Source organism: Lontra canadensis, unplaced genomic scaffold, assembly GCF_010015895.1.
Source record: "Lontra canadensis isolate GAN:19392208 unplaced genomic scaffold, GSC_riverotter_1.0 scaffold5, whole genome shotgun sequence".
NCBI classification, from domain to species: Eukaryota; Metazoa; Chordata; class Mammalia; order Carnivora; family Mustelidae; genus Lontra; species Lontra canadensis.
In genome coordinates this window covers 2,672,091-2,679,592 of record NW_022630999.1, presented here as the reverse complement: position 1 = coordinate 2,679,592, position 7,502 = coordinate 2,672,091, and positions in this window count along the sequence as shown.

Here is a 7,502-nt window from a genome sequence, read left to right as displayed (position 1 = left end):
AAGACATGTCTTCAAAGGCAAAGGAAACAAAAGTGAAAATGAACTTTTGGGACTTCTTCAAGATAAAATTAACCATTTTAAACCTTTAGTGTGTATGTGTGTGTGTATAATTCAAATTTTATTTCTGCAATTCTTATGAAATCTCTGAAATCGGTCTCTGGCAACAGTTCCTTCAGAGGCAGACTTGAAGCTTTCTCTGTCTTGTCGTGAGAATGCATAGCCATGATTTTTTCCCCTCATAATCAACAAAGGGACTGACAGATAGCTTCCAGCTGATGAGCCCTGTTCCTACTCCCACCATGTCATCCTCTCAAACACTTGTAACTCAGTAAGGCCAACTTTGTGTCTGCTTCTTTTTGAGTTCCACTTCCATCCAGAGATTCTGATCAAAGGCAGCCAGTGAGCCAGGCTGATGCCTCCAGTCTCATTTCATCAAAACCTTCTCCATGGAGCAGTCTGTCAGCAAGGCCTTGATGGTATGGACATCTGATCTCATCATTCCCTGGTTCAGATCCTTTGTTGGCTCTCGTTGCATGGAATACAAGTCTTCTGTGATTTATTTCTAGCTACTACTCCAAGTGTATCTTGAAAAATCTGAAATAGATCCACACAGACATGTTCAGTTGATTTATGAAGAAGGTGCAAAGACCAGTCAATGGGAAAAGAAAAATCTCTTTGGCAAGTTGGAAGAGTCTTTGATTTTTCTTAGTTACCTGCACCAAAGGGCACTGACTGTTACTGTGTACCATATACATAAATATTGACCCAGAGTGTATCATTGACCTAAATGTTGCTATGAACATTCTAAAGGAAAGTCAACATAGTCTTTTCTTTTTTGAAGATTTTATTTATTTATTTGACAGACAGAGATTACAAGTAGGCAGAGAGGAAGGCGCGGGGGGGGGGGGGGGGGGGGGAAGCTGTCTCCCCACTGAGCAGAGAGCCCGATGCCGGGCTCAATCCCAGGATATGAGATCATGACCTGAGCCAAAGACAGAGGCTTTAACCCACTGAACCACCCAGGCACCCCAAGTCAGTGTAGTCTTAAGATTGTGGAGATTTGCTCTTGAGATCACACAAGTTCAAATCACAGAAAGACGTTGGATAAATTGGATTTTACCGAAGTGAAAGAAAAACTTTCAATCTTCTAAAGGCATACATGAGAAGACAAAAATTAAACCATCAAGTAGGAGAAAACATTGCAGCACATTTTTCAAAAAAATTGTATCTAGAATATCTAAACATTCTTATAACCCATACAAAAATGGACAAAAAATGTTGAACACCTCACAAAAAAGATATGTAAATGGCCAATAATCACATGAAAAATTACTTAACATGTTAGTCATTAGGGAAATGCAAAATAAAACCACAAAATAAAACCTAGCATCATAGCATATCTACTAGGATGACTAAAATTGAAAAGACTGATCATTTGAATAGTTAGCAAGAAGACAGAGCTACTGGGACTCACACCCATTTGAGTCAGGCATGAAAATGGTGCATTCACATAGGAAAATCACTTTGCAGTTTCTCAGTTCAGCACACACTTACCACACACACTTGCCACATAACACAGCCATTCCACTTCTATTTACTCAAGTTCATAAAAACCTATGTCCACATAGAAATATGTACACTAATGTTCATAACAGCTTTGTTTATAATAACCCCAGACTAAGAAAAAAACTACATGCCTGTCATTAGGTGAATGTAGTAACATTTGTATTATATCAATATAATGGATGCAGTTTGTTGTGTACAAATCATATGTTAAAATTGATTTGATTTAAAATCTCTCAGTGTGAGATGTGTTTCTCAGTGTCTTTCCTTGAATCCTTAAAAATGTAGTATTCATGATTCATTACTGCATTTGAAGATAATTGGAAATACAAATACATTTTAATAATTTCTTTCTTTTTTTTTTTTTTAAGATTTACTTACCCCAGAGAAATAATGAGAGAGAGTGCACTCATGAATGTGGGGAGGGCAGAGGCAGAGGGAGAGAATCTGCAAGAGGACTTCTCTCTGAGTGGGGAGATGGTGCTGGCTCCAGCCCAGGGCCCTGAGATTATGGCCTGAACCAAAACCAAGTCTGAAACTCAACCAACTGAGCCATCCAGGCACCCCAATAATTTCAAAAATAGTAGAGCTAGTACAGTTTTGATGAGGGAAGATATATGTGTGTATAACAGTAGGAGTTACTTCTTGGAGAATCAGAAGACTAGTAGTAAACAGAGTAAAGGTTCATGTTCAGTCTTAATCCAAGTTTATTTTGTGAGTGGGACTTGAAGTTTTTCCATAATTATAACCTAAAATAACACATTTGAGAAGAGATAAACACAGGCAAAATACTTAATTTGTTGTACTTTCATGGGCATGAAAGATGACATGCAGTAAGGAACTACATATAAAATACATGTGATTGAAAGTATGTAATAAGGTGCTGAATGAATTTCAAACTGTCATTTATGTTTCCTTTCATAACTCAGTGATTCTTCTGCTTATCTTTTTCTACATTAGCACCAGCCACGATCACGTATTGATTCCTTGTGTGCCTAGCTATACTAAATGCTCTAAGGATGTGTTTCCTCCCATGTCAATCTTCTGTTGTTTCATTTATCACTTCTAATCACAGGCTACTGTGAGATGGTTATTTAAGTGTCAACCAATTATCCATGTAAAAGGAGGTAAATGGAATACTTGTTGTCTTAAGCTAAGTTCTCCTTAGTTCAAGGAACTAGCTCTTTCTGAAAAGTAGATTTTGTATTTCAAATATCCTTAATATGAGTGCATTTTACCCAGTTCAACAATATGGTTCAGCTAACATTGACTGATTTTATGTTTGTAGAAGGCACCATTCTGGGCCTTTGGAAGATGCAGATTCTTTGCTAAAAGTGGGCTTAGTGGGCCAAGGGCAGGGCAGCAGGTCAAAGTTGAATCTTAGTCTGGAAGAGGATTCAGAGGATCCTGATACAATCTATCTAAGGAGGGAAGTTTTTCTCCACCTACTCCAACACATCATATTTTTTGTACCCTCTGTCTTTGACCTAACTCTGTCCTCTCTCAGAAATGCCATTCAGCTTTCACTGGAACAAAAAACTTCCACATGTTCTTCCTAGCAAAGATTTATTTCACCTTTATGTTCACATTAGCGTGACTGGACTTGCCTTTGGTGCTCGCAGCAGAGCTCAATATATATCCTCTTTTGAAGCATTTTTCTTGCTATATTGAAATTTTTAACATTTATGTGTCTGTATTAAGATACTCTAAGACCCTGACAGTCAGGAATTGGGTTCTATTTATCTTGTTGTTATAGCACATGGCATGGTAGCTTGAGCAAACAATGCTGAGATGACCAGATAATCTTTTAGAAAAAAGACGGTATTTGATCCATATCTCACAACCTAAGAGTTGACTTTAAACATATTAGATATTTAATACAAAAACGACAACATACTGAGTCTAACAGAAAAAGGTGAATTTCTCCATAACAAAGGTGTATGGTAAGACTTTCAAAATGCGACTTAAAAATCCTGATGCCACAAAGAAAAGTCAACTAATGTAATTTGACAACATTAAAGCTTTTTTGCATGGTTAAATCACCACAAGTAGGGCCAAAATACAAACTCAACACTCAAAAAACTAATAGTGCAACATACACTTCTCCAGAAAAGACATACAAATGGCTAGCAGACACGTGAAAAAATGCTCAACATCACTAGCCATCAGGGAAAGACAAGTCAAAACCACAATGAGATACCACCTTGTACCAGTTAGAGTGGCTAAAAGTAACAAAACAGGAAGCAACAAATTCAAGGATGTGGAGAAAGGGGGAACCCTTTTACACTGTTGGTGGGAATGCAAGCTGGTACAGCCAGTCTGGAAAACAGTATGGAGGTTCCTCAAGATGTTAAGAATAGAGCTACCATTGGCCCAGCAAATTCACTTCTGGGTATTGACCCCAAAGATACAGATGTATTGAAAAGAAGGGGCATGTGCACCCCAAAGTTTATAGCAGCAATGTCCACAATAGCCAAAGTGTAGAAGGAGCTGAGATGCCCTTCAACAGAAGAATGATAAAGAAGTAGTACATATACACAATGAAATATTATTCAGCTATCAGAAAGGATGAATACCTTTCTGACATGGATGGAACTGGAGGGGATTACACTGTGAAGTAAGTCAAGGAGAGAAAGACAATTATCGTATGGTTTCAGTCATATGTGGAACATAAGCAATAGCACAGAGGACCATAGGGGAAGGGAGGGAAATCTGAAGGGGGAGAAATCAGAGAGGAAGATGAACCATGAAAGACTATGGACCCCAAGAAACAATCTGGGGGTTTCAGAGGGGAGGAGGGTAGGAGGAGGGAGGTAACAAGGTGATGCGTATTGAGGAGGGCATGTGTTGTGATGAGCACTGAATGTTATACTTAACTAATGAATCATTGAACACTGCATCAAAAACTATATATGAACTGTATTTAGTATGAACTGTATTTTGTACATATGTAGTGTTCAATGATTCATTAATTAAGAAAAAAGGAAAAAAACAAGTAAATATAGGAAACTTCTTCCCATCCTCCTCAAAAAAAGGAAATAGTGAGAGAAATATATGTAACTTTCATCACATATACAGGACTACTATTCCCAACATTTTAAAAAACTATTAAAGTTATGGGATAAAGCTATGTAAATTTACCTATGCTAGGTAAATGCACACATCAAAATGGTAGGCAGCTATAAAGTATACTGAACAAGACAACTTTATTTTTTTTCCCAAAGATTTTATTTATTTATTTGACAGAGAGAGATCACAAGCAGGCAGAGAGAGGAAGGGAAGCAGGCTCCCTGCTGAGCAGAGAGCCTGATGTGGGACTTGATCCCAGGATCCTGAGATCATGACCTGAGCTGAAGGCAGCGGCTTGACCCACCGAGCCACCCAGGCACCCCTGAACAAGACAACTTTAAACATATGGTGACTGGATTGTAATCTACAAAGTAAGAAAGAATATAGTCTAAAGATAAATATAGTAAGCTAACTTTTATGTTTAAGACAAGAGAAAGGAGAGAGAGAGTAAAAATATAAATCTATCTGCATTCCTTTGCAAAAAAAAGAAAGGAGTGGAAGGAAAAGACAGAGTAATGTGATAGATTCCCTATAAAGCTATTTTGGAATAGCATGAAGGTCAGGGAAACAAATGCAGGCCTAGTGATTTCTTTGTTTACATAGCTTGGTTTTCCAAAGCACATTAGTATTTTACATAAAAAATTTTATTTAAAACAAAAATAATGGAGAAGAAAACTCTATAATGGAATACAAACAGAAAGAAGAGAACTCAAATGTTTCTTTTTTTCTTTTTAAAGATTTTATTTTTTTTTTTAGAGCGAGAGAGAGAATATGCAGTGGGGAGGGGTAAAGTGAGGGAGGAGAGAGAGAGAGAGAGAAAGAGAGAGAGAGAGAGAAGCAGACTCTCTGCTGAGCAGGAAGCCTGATGCCTTCTTGATCACAGGATGCTGAGAAAATGACTTGAGCTGAAGGCAGACACTTAACCAACTGAGTCACCCAGGCACCCCTTAAAATGCTTTCAAATGTAGTAACATAATTGCGTGTACTAAAAAACATGAGTGAACACAACTGCATTTTGCACATATTGCTTTGAATATCTGTCTTGTCAATCTAAAGGAAAAAAGAACTGCAAAACGTCTGTTTTTGAGAAGACTATTTTTTGAGTAGTCTGTTGGGTAGGGCTGATATTCACAGTTGGTAGATGAGTATATGGTAAACTTTCCAGTGCATAGCACGACTGAGCAAATGAGTAAATATACCAAAGATGTTGAAAGGAGATTTCTCAGTCTTAGAAGGGGAATTTACTAATGTGGAAATGGAGAGGCTTAAAATCACCTCTGTAATGGTGTATTGGAATGGAAGGTATCAGTATGAATTCACAATTTTTCACAAATACAAACATGGCAATGTACATAGTAAAATTTTGTTCATATCTGTATCTATCTAATAACTCCGTCCACTGAAACCAGTTATAAACAATGGAGCTTCATTAACAATGAGCTCTTCTGCCAACCATATCCAGGTTTCTAAGTACCATTTCTTACTAAAAAAGAACTGAGAAATGGAAGAATTTGAGACAGAGACAAGAAAAGTACAAGAGGAGTCAAGAAATTATGTGCAAGAAATAAAAAGTTCCAAAATGGCTGAGGTTAAACAGGAATAACCCAATATATGGTGAGAGTAAAAGATGATAGACCACTAAATAAATATAAATTGGTGAATAAATAATAATGACAAATTGATACAGATAGATGATAGGTAAATACATTGATGGATGGATGGATCGATATCCAGATAGAGGGGAAAAGAGAAAGGTTTTTGTAACAATACAATGTTACATGAACAAAGGAAAGAAAAATTCAGTTAAAATAATTGATTAGCCATCATGACAGCAATGATTGCTTCAGGTAAGAAATATGAAAGATGATAAAATGAGTGAGTGAAATTTGATAGAAAGAGAATATTTACACAGCTTCAAAATGTCTCCCTACATCTTCCTAATTATAGGGTTACAAAATAACAACTTTACAGTGGAGAATCTTGGTGAGTACCCCCTTAAACAAAGGATAGAGTTATCATCTCTAATGACAGGACCATCTGACATCACGTGCTTCCCATCGTGACTCACTGAGATGGAATCAACAACACCTTTATAGTATTCTTGAAGTAAAGTGAGAAACATCAGGCAAATCTAACTTGGGATCCATCACACAAAATAAGCAGCTTGTACTCTTTAAAATATCAATGATATGAAAGACAAAGAAGGGGTGAGAACCAATCCTCACTAAAGGATATGAATAGACATGATAAGTAAATGTAATAAGTGATCCTGGGTTGGCTCCTGCACCAGCAAGTTCATATCACATCATAGGATATTAATCAGACAACTGGAGGGATTAGAATAAGGTTTCTAGATAAAATACCATGATTAGATAATCATTAAATGGTGCCTTCCTAATGCAGATTAAGTTTTTCATAGGGAAAATATAATACCTGAACGGATGATAATTGTGAATGCACATGCATGCAATCACATAGTATAAGGGAAAACTGAATAATGTTTGGAGAGTTTTATAATCTTTCTAAGAAATAATTTCAAGCATTTATAAGATTAGAACTTATTGGTGCCCACCACCCAGTCTTGTTTTGTCATGCCCATTCAGAATTATAGACTGACCTTTAGAGACTTAGTACTTCAGGTCAAGACCTAGCCTTCTAGTGGAGCTTAACACTTAATGGACCCTGGCACTTGTCACCAACAGGTTATTTTCCAAAGAAACTCTGAGCAATAAGTGTAGGCAGTTTTTCTTTGGGAATCAGCTTTGGGGATCTTGATATTGGAACACTAGCCAAGATTTTAAGCAAGTACCTGGGGCATTGGGGCATGGGGATGTCACAATAAGGTCAATAGAACAGTTAGGACGTGGAAA